The 15,248-nt window shown below is 38.9% G+C and overlaps 11 non-coding genes across 11 annotated transcripts; all 11 read left to right on the top strand.

The window, feature by feature from the left end:
* Positions 1-5,176: 5,176 nt before the first annotated feature.
* Trnae-cuc (transfer RNA glutamic acid (anticodon CUC)) lies at positions 5,177-5,248 on the top strand. Its single transcript has one exon. It is a non-coding gene; the product is annotated as a tRNA-Glu (tRNA).
* A 446-nt stretch (positions 5,249-5,694) lies between these two features.
* Trnae-cuc (transfer RNA glutamic acid (anticodon CUC)) lies at positions 5,695-5,766 on the top strand. Its single transcript has one exon. It is a non-coding gene; the product is annotated as a tRNA-Glu (tRNA).
* Positions 5,767-6,212: 446 nt separating this feature from the next.
* Positions 6,213-6,284, top strand: Trnae-cuc (transfer RNA glutamic acid (anticodon CUC)). The gene has a single exon. It is a non-coding gene; the product is annotated as a tRNA-Glu (tRNA).
* A 446-nt stretch (positions 6,285-6,730) lies between these two features.
* On the top strand, positions 6,731-6,802 carry Trnae-cuc (transfer RNA glutamic acid (anticodon CUC)). The gene has a single exon. It is a non-coding gene; the product is annotated as a tRNA-Glu (tRNA).
* Positions 6,803-7,248: 446 nt separating this feature from the next.
* Positions 7,249-7,320, top strand: Trnae-cuc (transfer RNA glutamic acid (anticodon CUC)). Its single transcript has one exon. It is a non-coding gene; the product is annotated as a tRNA-Glu (tRNA).
* A 446-nt stretch (positions 7,321-7,766) lies between these two features.
* Positions 7,767-7,838, top strand: Trnae-cuc (transfer RNA glutamic acid (anticodon CUC)). Its single transcript has one exon. It is a non-coding gene; the product is annotated as a tRNA-Glu (tRNA).
* A 446-nt stretch (positions 7,839-8,284) lies between these two features.
* Trnae-cuc (transfer RNA glutamic acid (anticodon CUC)) lies at positions 8,285-8,356 on the top strand. Its single transcript has one exon. It is a non-coding gene; the product is annotated as a tRNA-Glu (tRNA).
* A 446-nt stretch (positions 8,357-8,802) lies between these two features.
* Trnae-cuc (transfer RNA glutamic acid (anticodon CUC)) lies at positions 8,803-8,874 on the top strand. The gene has a single exon. It is a non-coding gene; the product is annotated as a tRNA-Glu (tRNA).
* Positions 8,875-9,324: 450 nt separating this feature from the next.
* Positions 9,325-9,396, top strand: Trnae-cuc (transfer RNA glutamic acid (anticodon CUC)). Its single transcript has one exon. It is a non-coding gene; the product is annotated as a tRNA-Glu (tRNA).
* A 450-nt stretch (positions 9,397-9,846) lies between these two features.
* Trnae-cuc (transfer RNA glutamic acid (anticodon CUC)) lies at positions 9,847-9,918 on the top strand. Its single transcript has one exon. It is a non-coding gene; the product is annotated as a tRNA-Glu (tRNA).
* A 446-nt stretch (positions 9,919-10,364) lies between these two features.
* Positions 10,365-10,436, top strand: Trnae-cuc (transfer RNA glutamic acid (anticodon CUC)). The gene has a single exon. It is a non-coding gene; the product is annotated as a tRNA-Glu (tRNA).
* Positions 10,437-15,248: the final 4,812 nt, after the last annotated feature.

Raw genomic sequence — 15,248 nt, 5'->3', positions numbered from 1 at the left:
TGGCAAATGTAGTTCTGATGCCAAAAAACATGTATCTCCTTGTAGTGCTCACTTAGTGAATGATGTAACAGACACACTGTTAGATATTGTACAGAAAGTTAATCTTAAACATCATGACAATAGTGAGGTTGTAGATGTTCATGATGGCATGGCAGTCTCGAATGAGATCAATCACAATGTTCTTTCACAGCCATACCGTGGGGATGGTGCCCCAGGAAGCGTGAAAGGGAAATGGAAAATATCCAAGCCCGATGAAGAGGTAATTAGGGCACATGTTGGGGGAAGAGCCCCTAGAAAAAAGAATGTTGTTAAATCTCGAAAAGGGAAAAAATATAGATGAAACACATGTTGAAGTATAATATGCATCTCTCATTGCTCATCATGTTCAGTATATGGTCATGGAATGTCAATGGTTTGAGAGATGTTGGTAAAATTGAAAAAGTGATGTCACTTATAAATAGTTCACATGTTGATATAGCATTCTTACAGGAAACGTTTTGGGACCGAACATTTGTTGAAAACTATCAACATATGTGGGCCGGGAAAATTTTATTTAGTAACTCAACCAACATAAATCGCAGGGGTGTAGCTATATTAGTATCAAAAAACTTTCAACATGAAGTTAGAATGATAGCACACGATTCTGAAGGCAGACTATTAAAAGCAGAAATTGATGTGGATGATAAAAAATATTATTTACTCAATGTTTATGCTCCTAATGGTTTAGAAGAAAAGTTAACATTTTACAAAGAGCTAGAAGGATGGTTAGAACCAAGTAATATGTTTGTAGGGGGAGATTTTAATGATATAGTAGATCCTGTTTTGGATAAAGGCATTAACAATAAAACATTCAATCTAAGAAGTAGTGACACTCTTATTTCCATAATTCAAAAATATTGTATGGTTGATGTATGGAGACACAAAAATTATGATAAAAAGGAGTTCTCCCGAACCCAAACAGTAAATGGTGTTTTAAAACAATCCAGAATTGACTTTTTTCTCTTATCCAGACATCTTTTACATAGTGTTATACATTGTTATATCAAATACTGTAAAATGAGCGATCACAACATTGTTTCACTGAAGGTTGATCTCAGTAACATAGAAAAGGGTCCAGGAGTTTGGATTTTTAATAATCAGCTGCTAGAAGATGGTATCTTTTATAATAAAATTCGTCATATTATCGAGGAAGCAAAAGTATGTCCACTTTTTACATCAGAGCCACTTATGTGGTGGGACAACTTGAAATATCAATTTAAAAAGTTTTCAAAATCTTATTCAAGCAAAAAAAGTAGACTGGCAAAAAATGATTATTACAACATTCAAAATAAACTTAGAATTGAATATCAAAAATTAGCTTCAATACCGGGGTATCAATCTACACAACTATGTGATTTAGAAAATAAATTAGAAGAATATGACAACAACACCTGTAGGGGTGCTATCTTGAGATCAAAAGCACAGTTTACTCTTGAATCTGACAGATGCACTTCTTATTTCTTGAATTTGGAAAAGTCAAAACAGCAAGCTAATTCAATCAAAGAACTTATAACTGAAGATGGAACAACGATACGGAATACAGAGGACATTATAGACACAGCACAATCATTTTATGCCAAGTTATATACAGATGAGGGATTTGATCAAGTAAAAGAACAAATAGTTGTAAACATGATTCAGAAATCGATTAATAATGAACAAAAAGTTAAATGCGATCTTCCAATTTCTGAAAAACAGTTGACAGAGGCACTGAAAGGAATGAAACATAACAAGACACCAGGTCCAGATGGTTTAACTGTTGAATTCTTCCTCAAGTTTTGGGAGATTTTATGTCCTCTTTTCCATCATGTTACACAGAGTATCTTTGAAGAGAAGGAATTATCTCGTTCTATGAAAACCAGTATTATCAGCTTATTCTATAAAAATAAAGGTGATAAAAGAGATTTAAAATGTTATAGACCTATTTCACTGATCAATGTTGACTGTAAATTAATATCACGCACATTGTCTCTTAGACTCAAGTCTGTAATGTCAGATATTATCTCCCCTGAACAATCCTGCTGTGTACCAGGGAGAGACATTGCACACAATTTACATTCGGTCAGGGATGTAGTTGATATAGTGGATAGTGAAGATAAAGATGCATTTTTAATTAAAGTAGATCAAGAGAAAGCTTTCGATAGAGTTTCACATAATTACTTATTGGATATTTTACAAAAATTCAATTTTGGGAATAATTTTATATCCTGGATTAGAATTTTGTATACAGACATTAAAAGTTCTGTCAAGTGTAATGGGCATTTAAGTCCATATTTCAAACTGTCCCGTGGAGTAAGGCAAGGGGACCCGATGAGTTCCATGCTGTTTGTGCTTATTTCTGAACCATTAAATTTGTTAATAAAAGAGAACCCACATATTCAAGGCATCAACATTGGCAATGTTTCATCTTTAATATATCAACATGCCGATGACACTACTATTACAGTGTGCAACTCACAGTCAGTGGAAAATACTTTTGAAACAATTAAATATTATTGCGAAGCAACTCAAGCCAAGATCAATTTACAAAAGTCGGAGGTGTTACTTCTTGGTAAAGCCAAGTTCAATAAATGTAACATTAGTCTTCCCGTGAAAGTTAAAAAAGATTGTGTTGAACTTCTGGGAATATATCTTGGCTCTGACTTGGCCACTTGTGAGACACTAAATTGGACGAAAAAGATAAATAAAATTCAAACTCTACTTAATTCATGGATTCAACGTCAACTCACACTGCAGGGCAGAGCCACGGTTTTAAACATCCTCATTGCCTCTAGATTATGGTACTCTTTTACAGTGTTACCAGTGCCACACTGGGTAGAAGTAGCCTTTTCCAAAATGTTTTCAAAATTCTTATGGGTAAATAAAAAGCCAAAAATAGCAGCTGTGACATGCATGGGCAAATGTACAGAAGGTGGTTTAAATATACCCAATTTGTGCCTTAAAAAGTATGCTTTAAGATTGAAACTGTTAAAAGCTTTCTTAGATTATAAATTAGACTCATTATGGAAAGCAACTATGTCTTTCTTCTTTTCAAAATATTTAAATATGGGATTACAATCAAACATACTATGTTTAAAGTTTGACAAAAAAGATATGTTGCATGTAAATCCTTTTTATGCTGAGTTGTTGCTTGCCTGGGAGGACATCTGTGGTGGTAAGAGAAGCAAACCTACCACTTTACCGGATATAATGTGTCAGCCTTTATTCAACAACCCTCTAATTTTGTATATGAACAAAACTTTGTTGTTTAAATCATTCATTGACGGTGGGATCACTTGCATAAAAGATATTTGCTATGAAGTTATACCACAATTTTTGTCACCTGATAGTATTGTTGAAATTGTACAAGGAACAATACCTGATGTTGATGTGGCCACAATCAAGAATGGTTATGCTGTTATTTTATATGCGCTTCCAACAGATTGGAAACAGATCATATTGTCTGATGCTGTCATTAATCTTCCTTGTAAAGAAATACTTTGTCCTATAGCGAACGAAGATGTATCCGTGCAGCTGTTTACGGTGAAATATTGTTATGAAATTTTCAGAACAAAATATTTTAAAAAACCAGTTGCAATGAATTGGTGGAATAATATATCTCTTGACATCAACTGGAAAGATGTTTGGGTTAATGTGTATCAAAATGACAAATCAGCCGAATGTATACAACTAGATTTTAAGATTGCCCATAACATTATTTACACATATGACAGACTCAGCCAATTTGGTTTGACAGACACAGATATTTGTCCAGTTTGTCAAAATGAAAAAGAAGATGTGCTGCACTTGTTCATCTTCTGTAAAGAGTTATCGTTCTTACAATCACTATTTGTTGATATCCTCACTGATGTGTGTCAAGATACTGGGTTCACTCTTGGACAATTCTCGCTGTGGTTATTGTTTGGGTTTCTTCCTGAGAGAAGTGTGTCGGCAAAACCATTGTTAGATATATTGTTATCAATTTATCGGTTGGCAGTATTTAAGAGAAGAGTTGTTATAAGCCTAGGTACAGTCTCTTTTCACATAAACACATTTTTCAAATCCTTGGTAAAGAGACATCTCACATTTCTTTTGTATCATTACACAAAAAAGAAAAGATTGCATGTCTTTATTCAAAAATACATAATGTCTAATGACCTCATTGAGTTAGATGGGAATGACATTCTTCTGAAACATCCTCTTGATTAACTCAATTATAAGTTACATATACTATTTCATTTCACATGAAAGCTTTTTTCAAATCTTTCATAACGTGTCATTGTAGTTTAATGCTGGTTGACTATTGAAAAATGAATCAATTACAAAGTTATTTACTCAACACTGCATTAAAACATGAGGGTTTTTTTTCAAATTTTGTTTAAAAATAAAAAAAAAAAATAAAAATGTAGGACTCATTCTACCTAAAAATGAGAATGGTCTCATCCACATACACCTTTTTCTGTCTTTAAAGATGTGTGTACATAATCAAATGTAAAAATCTATTTCTCATATTTCTGTCTGTAGAATTCAAATGTTAACCACTGCCACCCAACTTCTGTGATACCCTTTTTATCTTTGTGGTGGCAGTGTCAGCACTGTCTGCGTTTGTATTATATTCCTGTGAATAAATTTTATCAAGAAAAAAAAAAAAAAAAAAAAAAGGATTTGGCGCTCTCACCGCCACGGCCGGGGTTCGATTCCCCGTCTGGGAAGGACATTTTTTGTTTTTCTTCCTGAATATTTGTCTATTGAAAATGTCCCAAGAGTACAAACTATTGCATTAACTAATCAGGAAAGCTTGGGATTTGCATACACTCCATTTCGACCTAACCATAAACGTCACCACTAGTCGCCGGCACACAGGGCCTTGAAATGCTCTTCACAATCATATGTCCTATAACAAACACCGTGCAAAATCAAATACCCGTGCTGTCTCTGCCCTCTGCAGCACGTGGCTCGTGATAATGCGGAGCCCGCTGCTAGTACTTTCAACAATGGGATGTATTGCACCCCTTGCGTCTCTTACGCCACATTAATTTGATCTAAACTATCTAATAACAGATTTGTAGTGAGAAAACACTTAAACCAAGGTTAAGATAGTAAAAGGTGCACAAGGGCAAGTCCGACAGTACTCCCCCTTCACTCTCAAAGAGCACATTCCCAGGTGGTCTAGTGGTTAGGATTTGGCGCTCTCACCGCCACGGCCGGGGTTCGATTCCCCGTCTGGGAAGGACATTTTTTGTTTTTCTTCCTGAATATTTGTCTATTGAAAATGTCCCAAGAGTACAAACTATTGCATTAACTAATCAGGAAAGCTTGGGATTTGCATACACTCCATTTCGAACTAACCATAAACGTCACCACTAGTCGCCGGCACACAGGGCCTTGAAATGCTCTTCACAATCATATGTCCTATAACAAACATCGTGCAAAATCAAATACCCGTGCTGTCTCTGCCCTCTGCAGCACGTGGCTCGTGATAATGCGGAGCCCGCAGCTAGTACTTTCAACAATGGGATGTATTGCACCCCTTGCGTCTCTTACGCCACATTAATTTGATCTAAACTATCTAATAACAGATTTGTAGTGAGAAAACACTTAAACCAAGGTTAAGATAGTAAAAGGTGCACAAGGGCAAGTCCGACAGTACTCCCCTTTCACTCTCAAAGAGCACATTCCCAGGTGGTCTAGTGGTTAGGATTTGGCGCTCTCACCGCCACGGCCGGGGTTCGATTCCCCGTCTGGGAAGGACATTTTTTGTTTTTCTTCCTGAATATTTGTCTATTGAAAATGTCCCAAGAGTACAAACTATTGCATTAACTAATCAGGAAAGCTTGGGATTTGCATACACTCCATTTCGAACTAACCATAAACGTCACCACTAGTCGCCGGCACACAGGGCCTTGAAATGCTCTTCACAATCATATGTCCTATAACAAACATCGTGCAAAATCAAATACCCGTGCTGTCTCTGCCCTCTGCAGCACGTGGCTCGTGATAATGCGGAGCCCGCTGCTAGTACTTTCAACAATGGGATGTATTGCACCCCTTGCGTCTCTTACGCCACATTAATTTGATCTAAACTATCTAATAACAGATTTGTAGTGAGAAAACACTTAAACCAAGGTTAAGATAGTAAAAGGTGCACAAGGGCAAGTCCGACAGTACTCCCCTTTCACTCTCAAAGAGCACATTCCCAGGTGGTCTAGTGGTTAGGATTTGGCGCTCTCACCGCCACGGCCGGGGTTCGATTCCCCGTCTGGGAAGGACATTTTTTGTTTTTCTTCCTGAATATTTGTCTATTGAAAATGTCCCAAGAGTACAAACTATTGCATTAACTAATCAGGAAAGCTTGGGATTTGCATACACTCCATTTCGACCTAACCATAAACGTCACCACTAGTCGCCGGCACACAGGGCCTTGAAATGCTCTTCACAATCATATGTCCTATAACAAACACCGTGCAAAATCAAATACCCGTGCTGTCTCTGCCCTCTGCAGCACGTGGCTCGTGATAATGCGGAGCCCGCTGCTAGTACTTTCAACAATGGGATGTATTGCACCCCTTGCGTCTCTTACGCCACATTAATTTGATCTAAACTATCTAATAACAGATTTGTAGTGAGAAAACACTTAAACCAAGGTTAAGATAGTAAAAGGTGCACAAGGGCAAGTCCGACAGTACTCCCCCTTCACTCTCAAAGAGCACATTCCCAGGTGGTCTAGTGGTTAGGATTTGGCGCTCTCACCGCCACGGCCGGGGTTCGATTCCCCGTCTGGGAAGGACATTTTTTGTTTTTCTTCCTGAATATTTGTCTATTGAAAATGTCCCAAGAGTACAAACTATTGCATTAACTAATCAGGAAAGCTTGGGATTTGCATACACTCCATTTCGAACTAACCATAAACGTCACCACTAGTCGCCGGCACACAGGGCCTTGAAATGCTCTTCACAATCATATGTCCTATAACAAACATCGTGCAAAATCAAATACCCGTGCTGTCTCTGCCCTCTGCAGCACGTGGCTCGTGATAATGCGGAGCCCGCAGCTAGTACTTTCAACAATGGGATGTATTGCACCCCTTGCGTCTCTTACGCCACATTAATTTGATCTAAACTATCTAATAACAGATTTGTAGTGAGAAAACACTTAAACCAAGGTTAAGATAGTAAAAGGTGCACAAGGGCAAGTCCGACAGTACTCCCCTTTCACTCTCAAAGAGCACATTCCCAGGTGGTCTAGTGGTTAGGATTTGGCGCTCTCACCGCCACGGCCGGGGTTCGATTCCCCGTCTGGGAAGGACATTTTTTGTTTTTCTTCCTGAATATTTGTCTATTGAAAATGTCCCAAGAGTACAAACTATTGCATTAACTAATCAGGAAAGCTTGGGATTTGCATACACTCCATTTCGACCTAACCATAAACGTCACCACTAGTCGCCGGCACACAGGGCCTTGAAATGCTCTTCACAATCATATGTCCTATAACAAACATCCTGCAAAATCAAATACCCGTGCTGTCTCTGCCCTCTGCAGCACGTGGCTCGTGATAATGCGGAGCCCGCAGCTAGTACTTTCAACAATGGGATGTATTGCACCCCTTGCGTCTCTTACGCCACATTAATTTGATCTAAACTATCTAATAACAGATTTGTAGTGAGAAAACACTTAAACCAAGGTTAAGATAGTAAAAGGTGCACAAGGGCAGGTCCGACAGTACTCCCCCTTCACTCTCAAAGAGCACATTTCCAGGTGGTCTAGTGGTTAGGATTTGGCGCTCTCACCGCCACGGCCGGGGTTCGATTCCCCGTCTGGGAAGGACATTTTTTGTTTTTCTTCCTGAATATTTGTCTATTGAAAATGTCCCAAGAGTACAAACTATTGCATTAACTAATCAGGAAAGCTTGGGATTTGCATACACTCCATTTCGACCTAACCATAAACGTCACCACTAGTCGCCGGCACACAGGGCCTTGAAATGCTCTTCACAATCATATGTCCTATAACAAACATCGGGCAAAATCAAATACCCGTGCTGTCTCTGCCCTCTGCAGCACGTGGCTCGTGATAATGCGGAGCCCGCAGCTAGTACTTTCAACAATGGGATGTATTGCACCCCTTGCGTCTCTTACACCACATTAATTTGATCTAAACTATCTAATAACAGATTTGTAGTGAGAAAACACTTAAACCAAGGTTAAGATAGTAAAAGGTGCACAAGGGCAAGTCCGACAGTACTCCCCCTTCACTCTCAAAGAGCACATTCCCAGGTGGTCTAGTGGTTAGGATTTGGCGCTCTCACCGCCACGGCCGGGGTTCGATTCCCCGTCTGGGAAGGACATTTTTTGTTTTTCTTCCTGAATATTTGTCTATTGAAAATGTCCCAAGAGTACAAACTATTGCATTAACTAATCAGGAAAGCTTGGAGTTTGCATACACTCCATTTCGACCTAACCATAAACGTCACCACTAGTCGCCGGCACACAGGGCCTTGAAATGCTCTTCACAATCATATGTCCTATAACAAACATCGTGCAAAATCAAATACCCGTGCTGTCTCTGCCCTCTGCAGCACGTGGCTCGTGATAATGCGGAGCCCGCTGCTAGTACTTTCAACAATGGGATGTATTGCACCCCTTGCGTCTCTTACGCCACATTAATTTGATCTAAACTATCTAATAACAGATTTGTAGTGAGAAAACACTTAAACCAAGGTTAAGATAGTAAAAGGTGCACAAGGGCAAGTCCGACAGTACTCCCCCTTCACTCTCAAAGAGCACATTCCCAGGTGGTCTAGTGGTTAGGATTTGGCGCTCTCACCGCCACGGCCGGGGTTCGATTCCCCGTCTCGGAAGGACATTTTTTGTTTTTCTTCCTGAATATTTGTCTATTGAAAATGTCCCAAGAGTACAAACTATTGCATTAACTAATCAGGAAAGCTTGGGATTTGCATACACTCCATTTCGACCTAACCATAAACGTCACAACTAGTCGCCGGCACACAGGGCCTTGAAATGCTCTTCACAATCATATGTCCTATAACAAACATCGTGCAAAATCAAATACCCGTGCTGTCTCTGCCCTCTGCAGCACGTGGCTCGTGATAATGCGGAGCCCGCAGCTAGTACTTTCAACAATGGGATGTATTGCACCCCTTGCGTCTCTTACGCCACATTAATTTGATCTAAACTATCTAATAACAGATTTGTAGTTAGAAAACACTTAAACCAAGGTTAAGATAGTAAAAGGTGCACAAGGGCAAGTCCGACAGTACTCCCCATGCATTCACTCTCAAAGAGCACATTCACAGGTGGTCTAGTGGTTAGGATTTGGCGCTCTCACCGCCACGGCCGGGGTTCGATTCCCCGTCTGGGAAGGACATTTTTTGTTTTTCTTCCTGAATATTTGTCTATTGAAAATGTCCCAAGAGTACAAACTATTGCATTAACTAATCAGGAAAGCTTGGGATTTACATACACTCCATTTCGACCTAACCATAAACGTCACCACTAGTCGCCGGCACACAGGGCCTTGAAATGCTCTTCACAATCATATGTCCTATAACAAACATCGTGCAAAATCAAATACCCGTGCTGTCTCTGCCCTCTGCAGCACGTGGCTCGTGATAATGCGGAGCACGCAGCTAGTACTTTCAACAATGGGATGTATTGCACCCCTTGCGTCTCTTACGCCACATTAATTTGATCTAAACTATCTAATAACAGATTTGTAGTGAGAAAACACTTAAACCAAGGTTAACATAGTAAAAGGTGCACAAGGGCAAGTCCGACAGTACTCCCCATGCATTCACTCTCAAAGAGCACATTCACAGGTGGTCTAGTGGTTAGGATTTGGCGCTCTCACCGCCACGGCCGGGGTTCGATTCCCCGTCTGGGAAGGACATTTTTTGTTTTTCTTCCTGAATATTTGTCTATTGAAAATGTCCCAAGAGTACAAACTATTGCATTAACTAATCAGGAAAGCTTGGGATTTGCATACAGTCCATTTCGACCTAACCATAAACGTCACCACTAGTCGCCGGCACACAGGGCCTTGAAATGCTCTTCACAATCATATGTCCTATAACAAACATCGTGCAAAATCAAATACCCGTACTGTCTCTGCCCTCTGCAGCACGTGGCTCGTGATAATGCGGAGCCCGCAGCTAGTACTTTCAACAATGGGATGTATTGCACCCCTTGCGTCTCTTACGCCACATTAATTTGATCTAAACTATCTAATAACAGATTTGTAGTGAGAAAACACTTAAACCAAGGTTAAGATAGTAAAAGGTGCACAAGGGCAAGTCCGACAGTACTCCCCCTTCACTCTCAAAGAGCACATTCCCAGGTGGTCTAGTGGTTAGGATTTGGCGCTCTCACCGCCACGGCCGGGGTTCGATTCCCCGTCTGGGAAGGACATTTTTTGTTTTTCTTCCTGAATATTTGTCTATTGAAAATGTCCCAAGAGTACAAACTATTGCATTTACTAATCAGGAAAGCTTTGGATTTGCATACACTCCATTTCGACCTAACCATAAACGTCACCACTAGTCGCCGGCACACAGGGCCTTGAAATGCTCTTCACAATCATATGTCCTATAACAAACATCGTGCAAAATCAAATACCCGTGCTGTCTCTGCCCTCTGCAGCACGTGGCTCGTGATAATGCGGAGCCCGCAGCTAGTACTTTCAACAATGGGATGTATTGCACCCCTTGCGTCTCTTACGCCACATTAATTTGATCTAAACTATCTAATAACAGATTTGTAGTGAGAAAACACTTAAACCAAGGTTAAGATAGTAAAAGGTGCACAAGGGCAAGTCCGACAGTACTCCCCATGCATTCACTCTCAAAGAGCACATTCCCAGGTGGTCTAGTGGTTAGGATTTGGCGCTCTGGTTACCTCCCTTGCTTCGGAGGTGTGTGGACCGATCGAGCAACACAGATTCTCAGATTAAATCGTTCACAAGTTCCGTGGAATACCAGATTTACGCTAACAACGTAGGCAACACTTTGATATGTAGTTGTCCGAAGACCTTAAACATTTGCATGCACGTTTGTGCATGCTATTGACTTTGGTTGTCTTTGAATCTCCTACGCTCACTGGGTTCAAAATGGCGGACACCAAACAGAAGAGAAAATATCTGAAAGATTGCACTATTGAAGTGAATGTTGGTAACAACAAAGTGATTAGTGCTAGTGTATTATCTTGTGCGCTATTGGAATATGTGTCCGATGTATGGGCGTGCGTCCTAAAAGGAACAGAATGGTATGATGTCACTGTCCCAGACAGTAACGAGGCAAGGATTCTTGCAGAAACTGATGACTTGAAAATAGGAGGTACACCGATTAACTTCAGGTTACTTCATTGTGAAAGCGTCGTAGTATCATTCCTACACCTTCCACCCTACATTGATGATGAGGAAATTGAAAACATGTTGATCAAAAGGGGTATCACTTTGAAAAGTGATATTAAACACAGGACCCTGAAAGGCACTAGCATTTTTGATGGTACCAGGTATGTGCGCGTCGCTTTCCCCCCTGAGTGTAAATCCTTGCCATACTCCATGGGTTTCAACACATTAGATGGTTATCGATACTTTCGAGTGATTCATAATAATCAAGAACGATTGTGTTTTAAATGCAACTCGGGAGACCATATGGTTAAAGAATGCCCAAATACCAAATGCTTTAAGTGCAACGGACATGGCCACATTGCCAAAAACTGCAACACAGAAAGAAGACTTAAACGTCGTTGTGAACTGTGCTCTCTACCTATTGGTAGCTGCAGCTGTTTCCTAGACGAGGAAGACAACGGTCAGTACAGCATGTTAGACGAGTCGGAGCAAGAAAAGGAACTAGCCCCTGAAAGGTCATGGGATGAAGATCCTTTGGATAATGATGATACATCTGTTGAGGACTTTGAGCCTGAAGAAAAGAAAAGAAACAAAGATGGACCAATAGAGGAAAAAGGAGAAGAAAATGAAGTCGAAAAACTTGATCAAGCCTCTGAAATTCCTTGTACAAATAACCGTGTTGGAGATGACATGGAGAGTGATGATAAGACAATGAGACAGTCGTTGCCTCAAGATGGACATGAAAATATAGCACCTTTTAAATGGAACAAATCTTCGAAGAAAAGAGGAAGAAGAAATAAAATACAACCCAAGATCACAGACTGTGTACTTCAGAACAATGACTTAAAAAATAAATTGAGAGAAAGTAAAAAAGATGAACAAAAGAAGAAGAAAGAAGAAAAGGTTAACGATCGACGAGAAATATCTGGCGTGTCTGAGAACGGTGTATAAACTAACAATGTGTTTGTACATACATTTCATATTTATATTTGCAATGGTCAAAACATGGTCATGGAATGTGAATGGACTCCGTGATGTCACAAAAATGCAAAATGTATTCTCTCTACTAACGAACTCCCATGTCAATATTGCCTTTTTGCAGGAGACCTTTTGGTCTGATGAATTCATTGAAAAATATAAATATTTATGGCCAGGAACAATTTTATACTCTAATGCTGGTAATGCTAGAAAAGGAGTTGCTCTTTTGATCTCTCCTGACTTTGAAGAAAAGGTGGCCATGCTTGAAAAAGACATTGATGGAAGACTACTAAAGACGTCTCTATCTCTTGAAGATAAAACAGTGATTTTATTAAATGTGTATGCCCCAAACGATCCTAGAGAGAGAATACTATTTTTCAATGATTTAATGAAATGGGTTAATCATGAGCATTTAATTTGCGCTGGAGATTTTAATGAAATTCTTGATCCTTCACTTGATAAAGGTCCCAATAACACAACATTTAACATCCAAAGTAGCAATGTGTTAAACACCTTTCTTCACAAAAACAACCTAATTGATATATGGCGGTTCAAGAACTATGACAAAAAAGAGTTTTCTTGAATACAGTCTGTATTAGGAGTTATTAAACAATCTCGGATCGATCTGATATTTGTTTCAAGAAACCTTATTTCAAATATGATCAACTGTTACATTAGATATTCCTCTGTGAGTGATCACAATATTGTTGTATCAAGGTTAGACTTTTCTCCTATAGAAAGGGGTCCTGGTGTATGGATTTTTAATAATCAGCTTCTTGACGATTGCACATTCTATCAAAAGATCACTGAAATAATAGAAGAGGCAAAAGGGTGCCCTTTACTTAAAACTGAACCATTGATATGGTGGGATAACTTAAAATATCAGTTCAAAAAGTTTTCCAGGTATTATGCATCCAAAAAAAGCAATCACGAAAAAGCTGATTATGTTAAAATTCAAAATAAGCTTAGAATAGAATATCATAAGATATCCTCCATTCCTGGCTATGTATCTTCTGTTTTACAATCAATAGAAAATGAGCTGGAGACATACGAGATTAACAAATGCAAAGGAGCCATTCTCAGGTCAAAGGCCCAGTGGACGCTCGATTCCGACAGAAATACCTCATACTTTTTAAATCTAGAAAAAACAAAACAGCAAGCAAACTCGATCAAAGAATTATTCAGAGGAGACGGTACAATAGCCAACAACACAGAGGATATCTTGGATACTGCTCAACAATTTTACTCCTCTTTATTCACTGCTGAACACTGTAATGTAGAAAAACAACAGGACATTGTTAATAATATCAAGGACAAGCTTTCCGAAGATGAGAGGAATTCATGCGAAGTACATATTTCTCAGAGTGAGCTTACCGTGGCACTCAAAGGTATGCAGAAAAATAAATCACCAGGCCCAGATGGTCTAACAGTTGAGTTTTATTTGAAGTTTTGGAACATTTTATGCCCCTTCTTCATACAAGTTGTTGATTGTGTACACAAAGAAAACAGCCTTTCACGTACCATGAAAAAGAGCATAATTAGTTTATTTTATAAAAAGAAAGGTGACAAGAGAGACATTAAATGTTACAGGCCTATTTCATTGATAAATGTAGATTGTAAACTAATATCCAGAGTGTTGTCATTAAGATTACGAACTGTCATGTCCTCAATTGTCTCCCCTGAACAATCTTGCTGTGTACCAGGAAGAGACATAGCTAACAACCTTCACTCCCTAAGAGATGTTATTGACATTGTAAATAATCGTGATGATGATGATTCATATCTCATCAAAATAGATCAAGAGAAAGCTTTTGACAGGGTCTCACATCAATACTTATTTCAAATTCTCAGAAAATTTAACTTTGGAGATTTCTTCATTTCATGGATTAAAATTCTCTATACTGATATACATAGTTCTGTTAAATGCAATGGCCATTTGACGCCTTATTTTCCTTTAACTCGTGGTGTTCGTCAAGGAGATCCAATGAGCTCCATGCTGTACGTTTTGGTGTCAGAGCCACTTAATCTCCTAGTTAAGAACAATCCTGAAATCCACGGAATAAGTATCAACAATGACATTTATTCTTTGATATTTCAACATGCTGATGACACTTCAATCACTGTTTCAGATGTCAACTCCGTCGAAGAAACATTTAGCACAGTTAACTCATACTGTGAAGGAACGGGAGCAAAAATCAACATCGAAAAATCAGAAGTTTTGTTGTTGGGTAAAAATAACCTTCGTGACTGTCCAATCAACGTCCCGGTTAAAATCAAAAAAGATTGTGTTGAAATATTAGGCATTTATTTTGGCAAGGATGAAGCAATGTGTGAAACGTTGAATTGGAGAAAGAAAATGGACAAAATTCAAACATTGTTAAATTCATGGTTACGTAGACAACTTACTCTACAGGGTAGAGCAACTGTAATAAATATCCTCATGAGTTCCAGCTTATGGTATGCGTTTACTGTACTACCTGTCCCACAATGGGTTGAGCATAGATTTACTCATATGTTTAGTAAATTCTTGTGGCACAATAAAACTGCCAAAATAACATCAGATACCTGTATTGGTATTTGTTTAGATGGTGGTCTGAATATACCAAAGTTGTGTTTTAAAAAATATGCACTGAGACTTAAGTTGCTGAGGGCTTTTGCTAATTCCCAGCTTAATTGTATTTGGAAACAAACAATGCTATATTTTATGTCACATCTTCTGAAAATGAACTTGGGAATTCATGTTTTATCTCTTGAACATAATAAGGGTGATTTACAAGACATAAGCCCATTTTATGCTGAGCTTTTATCTGCATGGAATGAAATTACTGGAGGGAAAAGACCCTTGCTTCAAAATGTAGATGATATCATGAATCAACCACTTTTTAAAAA

This window comes from Haliotis cracherodii, unplaced genomic scaffold (genome assembly GCF_022045235.1).
Source record: "Haliotis cracherodii isolate W230 unplaced genomic scaffold, xgHalCrac1.p SCAF_15, whole genome shotgun sequence".
Taxonomy (NCBI): Eukaryota; Metazoa; Mollusca; class Gastropoda; order Lepetellida; family Haliotidae; genus Haliotis; species Haliotis cracherodii.
The sequence above is the reverse complement of the archived record's forward strand: the minus strand, read 5'-3'. Positions and strand labels throughout refer to the sequence as shown.